Raw genomic sequence first — 13,755 nt, forward strand, 5'->3', positions numbered from 1 at the left:
ATATGAGTAGGAAGGGTTTAGAAGGTTATGGGGTATATATTGGCAAATGGGACTAGATTTATCTTGGATATGTGGTCAAAATGGACGAGTTGGACCGAAGGGTCTGTTTCAGTGTTGCACCTCTCTATGACTCTATGATATCATTGCTGTCAAGCATAATATGACTTGGTGCTGCCATTTTGCAGAAACTTGATGATGCTTTAGTGTGGGCGGTGGTTTTGTGAATCACAGAAAAGAACACCCAACACACAGGCTACACGGCAATCATGGTGCTCCTTCAGTAATGACGCTGGAATTCAAATGTTAAACTCCTCAACACTAATCTTTCAATATCCTCTCAGCTTGGTGAGTTACAAGGACGTTTTTGGTATGACATTATATTATATTATCCAATTGTTTGAAGATTGGACTGAAGTAATGGGTAAAATTTTAAAATGATTCAGAAGGAATAAAGTTAAAACAGTGAAGCTGAAGCAAGAAAACAGAATTTGCCGGAAAAGCTCAGTGAGTCTGGAACTGACTTTCTAGAGAAATCAGAGTTAACGTTTCAGGTCCATGGACACTTCCTCAGAGCTGTGAAGTTGAAAGCCTGTTTTGGGAGGGGGAGAGAAAGAATTCAGAAAAAGACTGAGTTCTATTTTCTGAAAATTTGACTGAGCCATTTTGTACAGTGTTTATGTCATTAGAAATACATTAATATTGCAGGAACAAAGTTCAAGTTAACAGTCTGATAGTATTTGATTACAATATGGGGAAGAACCACCTCTCTTTGACAAGCTGATTACCTTTCTGTACATTTTAAACTTGATGACATGATATTATTGAAAAAAAGACAAAAAAATTTCTGTCTGACTGCTATGTGTTAGGGTTACTGTAGCTTCCTCCTACTTAAGTCATCCAACCCTAGCAGCTTCTCTTTCCATTCCTTCATCCCTCATGTAGCTTCAACAACAACTTGCATTTGCATAGCACCCTTAGTCTTCCAAGACTTTTCACAAGAGCCCCTTGTATTTGACACCAAGCTGCTTAATGACTTCTTCGGGCAAATGGGTCAAAGTAGCATCTTAAGAAGCATCTTAAAGAAGAAAAAAAAGGCTCTATGTCAGAAAGATAACAAAGTGTGTAGCTGGATGAACACAGCAGGCCAAGCAGCATCTCTGGAGCACAAGGTTTTGGGCAGGAGGAGGTACAGCCCTCGATGGTGAGGCAATTAAATTCGAGCATGATCAAGAGGCAAGAATTGGAGGAGTACAGGTTTCTCAGAGCGTTGTGAGCTGTAGCAGTGCCGAGGGAGGCAGAGGAGCGCTGGCCACAGAGAGATTTGTAAATGAGCTATGCTTAGACAGTGATGATGGCAGCTCCAAGAGTACCAGAGCCCCACTGGACACTGCCAGGGCCCACAGAGGAGGCCTGGAGGAACTCTGGACCCAGGCACATCAAGGGCATGAGCTGGGAAGGTTCAGCCACTGAAGGAAAGGGGACAAGGAGATGGAAACACATGTGTTTTAAGGTAGGAGGGAATATGGTAGTGTTATCTTTTGGGCAATGGGCACTTTCCAAAAATAGTAGTCCCATTCTTCATGCCAGTTCAAAAATATTTGTAAAGACCCACCTCCCATGCCAGCCATGTTATGGGGTGGACGGGATAATACTGGTGTCAACTGAGCTTTTAATAATATCAATGGATGCTTATTTATTTACATTTATTTACAACTGTACAAAATGCTAGTGCGGCCTCATTTGGAATATTGCATGCAGTTCTGGTTGCCCCATTACAGGAAGGATGTGGAAGCATTGGAAAAGGTGCAGAGGAGATTTACCAGGATGTTGCCTGGTCTAGAGCGCAGGCCCTATGAAGAAAGGCTGAGGGACTTGGGTCTGTTCTCATTGGAGAGAAGGAGGCTAAGAGGGGATTTAATAGAGACATACAAGATGATCAGAGGGTTAGATAGGGTGGACAGTGAGACCCTTTTTCCGAGGATGATGACTTCAGCTTGTACGAGGGGGCATAGCTACAAATTGAGGGGTGATAGATTTAAGACAGATGTCAGAGGCAGGTTCTTTACTCAGAGAGTGGCAAGGGCGTGGAACGCCCTGCCTGCCAATGTAGTTAACTCATCCACATTAGGAGTATTTAAACAGTCCTTGGATAAGCATATGGATAATGATGGGATAGTGTAGGAGGAGGGGCTTAGGTTAGTTCACAGGTCAGCGCAACATTGAGGGCCAAAGGGCCTGTTCTGCGCTGTATTGTTCTATGTTCTATGTCCTACATATTTTTATATACATCTCCATATTATAGGGATGTGCTCAGGGAGAGATGGGAAGGTGATGTTCTGGATACCCACCTCAACAGTGGCCGGTAATTTCCAGCCACCATTGCAGGTGATTCAGTGGCTATATAGAGTTAAATACAGGTAGTTTTCCTAAAATGCAAAAGTTGTGTTCTTGTGTGTCCTCAAGCTGTGGAAAATCGCATTATGGGGAAATCGCTGTTAAAAATTGCTATCCCTATACAGCAGATAGTTCGCATTGCCCAAACAGCATCCGCGATTCATTAATTGCATGACAGCCAATTCAGGTTCATGAAACATGCATTGTAGAAGAGCTACCTGCAAATGAAAACAGAGCCAGGCAAAAGAGTTCCTATCCAACCAGACAAACGTGGACGAGATACCACCCAGTATGTGACAGCAAATTCTGTTTTCAGATTTTCAGCGTTGTGTTCTGCTTATCACTGCTTGAATTTGTGTCACGCAAGTCAAAACCATTCAAAACAAAACAGCCTAAACATCCTTTCCATTCCCTCAAACCACGAGCCATCCAGTGGTTAGACATAAAGGATGTTCTCAGTTTTCGCAGTCTTCCTCCATTTCCCTCATTTTCACCCAAAATCCATGGATATGAGCCACGGATGTTAATACAACCCAAAGAGTACTGTAGAATTTACACATTTTGCTCTGTAAATTAAGGGTGCCTGAATATTGTAACATATCGTAATCTTTGTATATTTAAATATTCTTAATTGTGCAAATATTTTGTTATTACACATTTTATTTTAATCAGTATCAATTTTATGCTACGAATTACAATTACTCATTTTTATTTGTACTGTCATACACTGTGATGATAAATTTTCACTAAACCTATCCATTTAAATTCATTAACTTATTGTCTCGGTTCCCCTTTTTAGCATTGAATGAAGAATGAAATTTTAATGTGAGCAATCTCCCAATTTTAACATCAAAATTCAAAACGTCATTTCATCCTAACGATTTTCATAATAATCTTTTTCAAGTTGAACCAATCCAGGTTCACAAGTATCAGCAATCTGGTTTCTGCTGTTTTAAGTGCTAGTTTTCCCTTTCTAAAAGTATTGTTTAACAGCAATTTGTTTTGGAAAAGAAAGCATTATGTGACTAAATTCTTAGCAACTAAACACCTGTACTTGCAGATAAGCAGTTTACTGCAGCTCAAGAAAGTTTGAATGACAAGGGTGAGCACTTGTCATTTTTGCTAAATTAGACTCCTTTAAATTGCAAAATGTAATGAAACAGCAATTTGCATATTTACAGCAATATTAAAGAGGATCAAATTTAGCTCACCAGTCTGAACAAACAAAAACATGCAATTTAATATCTCAAATTACTACTAGTAAGTGACCCTCACCAGAAAGCCTGATTAGTGATAGTTAATTAGGAGACTCCAAAACCTAAATCCTTTCTCAAATCCCACTTTGTGTGTGTAGTGGAAAATGCAGCCATGAGTTTAGTCCCAGATCCAATATTTACTCTTCCCTGATATGTTTGCATGAGAGTTTTTTAGGGTATTACAAAGACATGCAAAAATTAATATTCAAATATCGTGCCTTTGAAAGTAATCATCATATGCGGGTGGCAAAGCAATTATCATGCTGGCATTTGTGGTATATTTAATTAATAGTTTGTCTCATGCAAACCCGGCTTTAATTTCTTAAATATTTAATCCTTATATATCAAATGCAGCACACTAGTTTGGAGTGACATCTGGTAAATAAGAATTTATTTCAAACAGTTAGGACATATCTTACCAGTTTAATATTCAGCACTTAAAATTCCCGCAGCTAAATACTGCTTGGGTATTTCATATAATCTGTGAAAGGGATTGAGCAAAGTTTCTTTGCATTCCTTCATATGATTTCGAGAAAGCCAGATTCAGCTGTGGTTTCAGCACTAACATTCCTGGATCGGCATCAGATGTTTGCAGAGTCAAGTCCCACTCCAGAGAATCAAGCACAACACTGAGGGAATGCTGCACTGTTTGAGGAGCTGTCTTTCACAGCTAACATTGAACCCAGGCCCTGTCTATGATCTTAGTTGTAGGTAAAAGATCCCAGAATAGGACAGGGAGTTGTCCTCGGTACCTTGGTCAAAATTTAATCCTCATCCAACATCGCTAAAACAGATTATCTGGTCACTGTTACAGTTCTGTTTCTGGGAAAATGCGTGAAATTGAGATCTAAATCGATACCAGAAAGACTAGGACCTTTTTCACTTAGGAGTTTGAGCCGTGTCCTTATTGAAGTTTATAAAATCATGAGGGGCATAAATAAGGTGAGAAGCAAAGGTCTAAGGCAGGGGAGTTCAAAACTAAGCAGCATTTTTTTAAGGAGAGAGGATATTAACAAAGGACTTGAGGGGCAATTATTTTACACCATAAGTGCTCCGTGTGTGAAATGAACTGCCAGAGTAAGTACGGATGCTGGCACAATTACAATGTTTAAATGACATTTGGATGAGTACATGAATAGGAAAAGTTGAGAGAGATATGAGCCAACTGCAGGCAGGTAGGGCTAGTTTAGTTTGGGAACATGGTCAGTATGGACTAGTTGGCCCGACGGGCCTGTTTCCCTGCTGTGTGACTCTATGACCCTATAACATATTCATTACCTATCCAACCATAAGAATTGCTATAAATTAGATTATTCCAGAGTTTTTAATCTAAATGTTCTTTTTCCACAAAGTCAGTGATAATATCGCAAGTTGCACATTAGACTGTGAAGTAGTTTGAACATCATTTACTATATTTAACAGTTAGAGCACCGAGAGAATAAGGGAAATTTCTGCTGGTCATTTTTAGAATGAAAATTACAAATATGAATATGAAGAATGCACTTTCCATTTCATTAGATGCAGTAAATGGCAAGGACCATTCTTGTGATTATATTATTGCCATCACAAAAAATACAAACTGTTGTGGTGAGAAAAAAATTCATATCTTAGGTTATAAGCAAGATATGAACGTGGGTGCTGACACAATACATCTATCATGGATGAGTAGTTTCCTTCTGTCCCATTGAAATTGTGTGAATCTCTCTGAAACAGTCGATGAAATGCACCTTAGTTCATCCAGTAAAATCTAAACATCTCCCTCATTGTAGTGGCTAACTGTTTCTGAAATGATTCCAAGATATTTTCTTGTGTCTCCATTGCTCTATTTTGAAGCTTATTCCACACATTGGTGTCAATTTTAACTCTTGCTATCTACTTCACCTGGACACTTATTGTCTATAATCCATCCTCAATGGCCAGCCTCATGCTATGAGTAATATAGCCTGGTTCAGGCTGACAAGATCCTGTTCAAATTCACAGGTCAGGAGTCACTACAGCACTGGTATTTTAGCAATGTGCGGGACCTAGGATTTGTTCCTCATTAACAGAGGTTATTACAAAGGTCTTTCTTTCTCAATCTCTCCCCTTGCCTGAAATATGGCGACCTTCAGGCTAAGCTACCACTAACTGTCCAACTGTCTCATGGCAGAACAGTCCTCTAGGACTAAGCAATGTAACCTTTACTGCAAAACTTATATTATACCAACACAAAATTAACCAGGACTTAAATATAGTTAACAGACACAAAAAACATACAGTGAGTGCTGGAGAAACTCAGCAGGTCTTGTAGCAACAGAGAAACAAAGTTAAACATAATGAACCTAGTTCAGATTCTAAAGAGTCAGTGGATTTGAAATGCTTCAGATCTGCAACATTTCTAGTACTTTGTTTTTTATGTTCACAACAGAAAACATTGTGGAATACCCCACAGAACACAACAGATAGCAGATGCACTCAAGACTGATCCCATGGATTTCTCTACACTCCTTCTATGATCATCCCAACCCAACCCCATACCTTACTACCCCTTAATATCAGTGACACTGTGGACCACTAAATGTTATTAAAACTTTACAAGGATTCCAATTCTCTTTCAAACATGTGGCTTTGGGACTCTCTCAAAAGCCACTTCTTCAAAGATTGTCTCAACAGTTCACCTTCTGGTAATTCATCTTCCTTTCATTGATTTACGGTTCCCTGACTTCTCTAGCACTTTTCTGAAGAAGGGTCCCGACCCGAAATGCCAGTGTTCCTTCTCCTCTGATGCTGCCTGGCCTGCTATTTTGCTCCAGCTCCACGCCTTGTTAGATGTTACACTATAGCACTCATTAGGGGCACAAATCCAGACTTTCACAGATAGCTAGCTTCACCAAGCCTGTTTCTCTGTCTCTCTTTCTCTCTCTTTCGCTGTGTTACTGTGTCTGAATGCAATTGGCTCTATTTCTGTGACTCTTGTCAGCTTTGTAAAACCTTACCACAAGCCTGTCCCTTGTTCATTGGTAGCATTGAATGTAACAAATATTTTCAAACTGTCAAATTGGACACTCCTCATAAGCCTCCGCTCCCAGAATGTTACGAGTTTTACAGATTGCTGGTTAGCATCCGATGGATGCAAAAGTAATGGATTCTATTATAGTGTTGACAATTGAATCCAGACTTAATCAGTGGATACAGAAAGAAGGGTGCAATAGAATGAAATTGTATCAGTGACACTTCCGCCATCTACAATCCGACCCCACCACCCAAGACATTTTTCCATCCCCACCCTTGTCTGCTTTCCGGAGAGACCACTCTCCCCGTGACTCCCTTGTTCGCTCCACACTGCCCTCCAACCCCACAACACCCGGTACCTTCCCCTGCAACCGCAGGAAGTGCTACACTTGCCCCCACACCTCCTCCCTCACCCCCATCCCAGGCCCCAAGATGACTTTCCATATTAAGCAGAGGTTCACCTGCACATCTGCCAATGTGGTATATTGTATCTATTGTACCCGGTGTGGCTTCCTCTACATTGGGGAAACCAAGCAGAGGCTTGGGGACCACTTTGCAGAACACCTCCACTCGGTTTGCAATAAACAACTGCACCTCCCAGTCGCAAACCATTTTAACTCCCCCTCCCATTCTTTAGACGACATGTCCATCATGGGCCTCCTGCAGTGCCACAATGATGCCACCCGAAGGTTGCAGGAACAGCAACTCATATTCCGCTTGGGAACCCTGCAGCCCAATGGTATCAATGTGGACTTCACCAGCTTCAAAATCTCCCCTTCCCCCACCGCATCCCAAAACCAGCTCAGCTCTTCCCCTCCACCCACTGCATCCCAAAACCAGTCCAACCTGTCTCTGCCTCCCTAACCTGTTCTCCCTCTCACCCATCCCTCCCTCCCACCCCTAGCCGCACCCCCATCTACCTACTAACCTCATCCCACCTCCTTGATCTGTCCGTCTTCCCTGGACTGACCTATCCCCTCCCTACTTCCCCACCTATACTCTCTCCACCTATCTTCTTTTCTCTCCATCTTCGGTCCGCCTCCCCCTCTCTCCCTATTTATTCCAGAACCCTCACCCCATCCCCCTCTCTGATGAAGGGTCTAGGCCCGAAAGGTCAGCTTTTGAGCTCCTGAGATGCTGCTTGGCCTGCTGTGTTCATCCAGCCTCACATTTTGATAAGAAGTCAACAGTTCGATGCACCTCACTCAGCCACAGAAAAATGAAATGATTACAGCTCTGATTAATCTGGTTGATGATAGTACTGCTTGTTGCAACAGCCAGAAGGGCATGCCACCTTGTCATTCTGAAACATTTGTTTGATATTGCAAGCCACTTGAAATGCTGTTCTAAGCAGGCTAGCCAATGTACCAGTCGTTTGACACTCAAAATGCAAATCGGTGACAAAGCTGACTCATAATGAGAGCAAATTCTAGCAGCAGGGGAAGGAATGCATACATTACAGAACGATCTGAACCAAGAGAAGGGAATTCGGCAGGCACCCCGATGTCCTCAATTAGGGCGAGTGACATTCACAGTATATGTAACTTTAATAAAGCCCTTACTATGTATTCAAAAGCACACAATTCTAACACATTTAACATTTAAAGTATTGGGCGTGTCTGGTAACACTAATTGCCTGGTGATTTGATGGGTTGCTGAATCTCTTTGATGCCTCCTGTTCTAAATAGAAATTTGAGCCCCAGCTTAGGAGTACAGTATTAAAAAGCATACTAAGAGATACTTGCTGAACAGTACAAGTATGATCATCTGCTTCAAACATATTTCTGTGCTCTGAGCTTTAAGTGCAAAGCTGACAGTCTGTTTAATGAAGTTTAAAGCACACCTATATCAGTCCAAGTTTTCTGGAGCAGAGAATGTTTTTGATGAGACCTTAAATTTTATTACTCCCTCAATTTGTGTATTACAAAAGCAATAAAGCACCAATGACTCCCGATGTTTTTTGGGTAAGTAGGGATGTGTTAATTTGCGAGACTCATCTTGTAGCGTAACTGCTGTTATGCTTCTAAGAAAACTGGAGGAAAATAATCTAAAGATGGAATATTCCCAGCCCCTGATGACATGAGCCATGCCAAGAAAGTCGGGGAAAATCACATGAGATGGCCAGTGAGGAGCTTCTTGATGTTAATCGCAAAAAGTCCCCTTGTCCACCCAAGTATTGAACAGCAGGACGGAATTCTCAATCATAATTAGAACGAGGCCAGTTAGCATTCCTTAACTTCTCATTAATATGCAGTCTCCTATTCTAGCAATGACCGAATGGATGCAAGATGCCGAAGAATGTCAATTAGAGTATGTCCATTTCTAATGAGATTGATACTTCTTGATAAGGAAAATGATACTTGCAGGACTGGAAACATAGACATCTGCTTAGTAATGTTATCCAGAGACATACAGACAGTTTGAGTAAATACATTCATGGAGCTGATCAGAACTGATTCCATTGAATTGTAGGGTAGACTTGAGAGGTTAAATGGCTTTGGTCTGTTCCCATTTTCCATTATAGCCAAGTAAAATGGGGAATAAATAAGACTAAATCAAGTAACTCAGGAAAGCAATTTATTTCTGAAGAAGGGTCCTGACCCAAAACGTCAAGCTTTCCTGCTCCTCTGATGCTGTTTGGCCTGCTGTGTTCACTCAGCTTCACACCGTGTTATCATTTATCAGACCCAGAGTCTTCCCTGGGTACTTTCAACTTACCATATGTATGTATCAGAATAGATCAAAGTCATTTTATCACGGGACAAGACACAACACAATGAAACAACACATATTGAACAGATGTACAGAATAATCAACAAAGAATGACACCAGCAAATGAGAGTGCCTTGAGAACATGCTTTCTAATAGCATCTGGAAAAAATGTAGAAGCCCAACATTTAACATTATTTCTTCATCACCTGATTTTTAAAATAATCCAAAATATTCTTGGCTGCCCCAAAGCTTTAAGATCAGGAATCTGTTATTTTTCTACCAGGAAATTCTCAGGTCAGATCATGTGAAAAGAGATCATTCATTTTGTGCAACTTTTCGTAAGATTTTTATGCTATCTCAGAACAAAATATGAATCTAGGCTGTATCTCTAGGTTAGGTTGTATTTCACCAAGAGAAAGCTATAGATTTTACTATAGCCAAAGGTTTACCCTCGTCTGGATGAATTCAATGTCCATGAATTCAATAGCACTACAGGAAATGGGGCCCAGGTTGGAAGAGAATTTGATCTTTGTCAATAGCATTATCTCCAATGTACTCCAGTTGACATAGTAATCTGACTCAAAATGAAATACAGAAAATATCGTCAGTAATACCTCATTAGTTTCATGGGAGAAATAGATGGAGCAAACAGTGTGCAGCTGGAGGAACACAGCAGGCCAGGCAGCATCAGAGGAGCAGGTCTTCAGCAGGGTCCCGATCTGAAATAAGATAACAAAGTGTGAAGCTGGATGAACACAGCAGGCCAAGCTGCATCTCAGGAGCACAAAAGCTGACATTTTGGGCCTAGACCCTTCATCAGAGAGGGGAATAGGGTGAGGGTTCTAAAATAAATAGGGAGAGAGTGGTAGGCGGACTGAGGATGGATAAAGGAGAAGATAGGTGGAGAGGAGAATATAGGTGGGGAGGTGGGGAGGGAAATGTCAGTCCGGGGAGGACGGACAGGTCAAGGATTATCTCTGATCCCGACCTGAAATGCCAACTTTCCTGCTCCTCTGATGCTGCCTGGCCTGCTGTGTTCCTCCAGCTTCATCCTATGTTATCTCAGATTGTCCAGCACTGGCAGTTCCTACTATCTCCAAGATGGTACAAAACTATTTTGACTACATTGGGCATTGGAGACATGGCAAATTGTTTGGGATAGTTTGAGGAATAACAGTTACTTTCAGTGACTCAGTTCCTCTTTGTTGATAGGTTTTAAAGAGAACAAATGAAGAAGAGAATATAGATGTCTTGCTAAAACAGAAGTCATCGGTTTGGATATAAAAAAACGAACAAACTGCGAACACTGCAAGTCAGGAACAAAAACAGAAGTTGCTGGAAAAGATCAGCAGGCCTGGCAGCATCTGTGAAGAAAAAATCAGAGTTAATGTTTTGGGTCCAGTGATCCTTCCTCAGAACTAAGGGACCTTGGAGTTCAGTTCTGAGGAAGGGTCACCAGACCTAAAAAATTAACTCTGATTTTTTCTTCACAGGCACTGCCAGGCCTGCTGAGCTTTTCCAGCAACTTTGGTTTGGATATGCCCTTTTCAAAATTGCAATTTTTTTTGAATGGTCCATGATTATGGTCCACCATTGTCTCCTAACCAGTTAATGGTGAGCATTAATATTGAATACTCTGCAGTCCTTTTGTAAATCTTTTGGATATGAGAATTGCACCTGTTCTTAAAAAGGACGCATGAGCTATTTTTGGTCTCAAAGAAGACTAAGCATGGAAGAAGACAATGAAAATAAAGGTACAAATCCTAAAGTTTTCCGCAACACCAAAGGGCAGGCAAATGAAACAGTGGTTACTTGAGCAAAATTTTCTGCTGAAATAAGTGGTTATGATCTAGAATGCACTGCCTGGTAGCGTGCTAGAGTGATGAATTGGATAATTATTTGAAAAGGAACAATTTACGGTGATATGAGATAAAAAACAGTGAGCTGAACTAGGTGAGTTGCTCTTGCTGAGAGCTTGCATGAACACAATGAGCTGAATGGCCTCATTCTGTGCTAAACCCATTCTGTGGATCTATGTTCAAAAATTGGTGTCAAGTTGGCAATCCAATCTCAACTTGAAAGCTCAGGAGCTTCAGTACTTCGGTAAAGGATGAGCATAGGCTATGAGAAATTTTTTTTGTGAGCATGTGTTTTCAGAAAGAATTGGAAATATCTTCAGACAAGGACAAGATGCATTTCTTCCAACCCAGAGTTCGGTCACATGAGCAATAACTACCTAATTGTATCAACAAACTTCCATTGATCTATTTGGATGATGGCTCCCACTGGGGAGGAGATGGCCATGTGGTATTATTGCTTGATTATTAATCCAGAGATCCAGGTAATGTGCTGGGGACCTGGGTTTGAATTCCGCTGCAATAGATGGTGGAATTTAAATTCAAACAAAAACTTGAATTAATTGTCTAACAATAACCATTGTAAATTGTTGGAAGAACCCATCTGGCTCACTCATGTCCTTTAGAGAAGGAAAATGCCATCCTTACCTGGTCTGACCTACATGTGACTCCAGACTAATGCAATCAATGCTAGCCTAGCCAGAAACTCCCACATCCCATGAATGAATGAATGAATGATTTTTCTAAAAAAAATCACAAAGACTGAAAGCGTAGGAGAAATTTGAAATGTTAATGGTGTGAGTCAAGTATAGGAACTGCTGTGAAAAGTAATGAATTGAGACCCCTGGAAGAGTAGGTACATGGACAGTGAATTATAGCGTAGGTCATGTAATGTCAAATAGGAGATTGCTATAAACAAAGGGTATGTCAACAATATTTACAAAGCAAAAGGAGTGATAGTTTCTCTGAAGGTGCCTCTTGTAGTCGTGAAGCTGCAATAAGAAGCATGCCCTATAGCTGGGGAAGCAGCTGAATTGGACAAAACAAGCTTTGACACCCATCACACAGGCCTGGAGAAACAAGTTTAAGGGGATTGACGATTGTAAAATGTTGTACGGATGGTAATCTCTTAACACAATATGTTATTGAATGTGAATGAAATGGAGTTGCATGCCAGGGTTAAAACAAATTAGTGTGAATTCGGTGGAGCCATGAATATACCCAGTGCTAGAAAATGGTAAATAAAGGGGGAGGATATAAAAGAGGAAGAATGTTCAAAGCTCAATATCAGCAAAGTCAAAATCATTCTGTAGTCCCCCTACGTTGAACTCCATTCCAAAGAAATCAACACTCTCCCTAAGTCTAGCAGCCCCCTCAGATCATTGATGTGCGACCACAGTGAGCTAAGCTTCTTTTTGCACAATTGAGTGGCAATATATGTCAGTTAGAGACATGAGTAGTCAATTTCATAAGCAAGGACTTGTATCAGCTTTGAACTAGATCCTACTTCAGTAAAAGGAAGCCAGTCCACAAATTATCAGAATTAACAAGTCCAACTTTACAGTTTAATCTTTTTTTTCAATGGCCAAGCGTGCTCATTCCAGGAACAAAAACAAAGTTGCTGGAAAAACTGAGCAGGTCTGGCAGTATCTGTGAAGGGAAAAAAAACAGAGTTAACGCTTCAGGTCCCGTTCTGAGGAAGGGTCACTGGACCTGAAACATTAACTCTGTTTTTACCTTCACAGATGCTGCCAGGCCTGCTCGGCTTTTCCAGCAACTTTGTTTTTGCTCCTGATTGACAACATCCGCAGTTCTTTCGATTTTTATTAAGTGTGCTCATTCACCTGCCTAACTCACCTCATCTTAAGATGCTGAGGTACTTTATAAACCTCCCACATTGATTACTCTGATGGCTTATTTAATCTTCCTTTGGCAGGAAAAGGAAAGCGCTCTATATTTGTAATAAAACTACATTATCCATCTAAATTAATTTTTTGTTTGTTTTTTTGAATGGATGCTATCAAATATGGAATGATAAATCAAATGTTTCTTGAGGTTTCCAGCAATTACCAGGACAAAAGTAAACTCATCACCATCTGGAATGTCTGGCATTGTAAGAAAATTCCAAGTAACCACAAAGGACTTGCAAGCAAGATGTCTAACTCAGCCAGCTCTGAACAAAGGAAATCATCAAATTCCATTATTATTTGCCTTGTTGCAAATACTTACATGGCTGTCTGCTATGAAGCACAATATTTGAGACAAAGAGATATCAAATCCATTTGTTAGCTGAGTGTTTCATTCTGTAGTTACTTGACTGAAATGTTTGCTTTGTTTGAATCATATTTAACCAAATAATTCTGTCCTTTGTTCACAGTCTGGCAGTAACACCAGAACAGGAAGCAGCTCCGAGCTTAGCTAAATGTTTGCTTCTGATCTCACTATTTCTGAAAGGTTTAAATTCCAGAAAGTAACTATGTCTGCCTGTGAAGTAAATCTTTTCCCAGTTTTCAACTTTGATACCTTTTCAGCAGTTTGACAGTATC

The sequence above is a fragment of the Stegostoma tigrinum genome, chromosome 8, assembly GCF_030684315.1.
Source record: "Stegostoma tigrinum isolate sSteTig4 chromosome 8, sSteTig4.hap1, whole genome shotgun sequence".
NCBI lineage: Eukaryota > Metazoa > Chordata > Chondrichthyes > Orectolobiformes > Stegostomatidae > Stegostoma > Stegostoma tigrinum.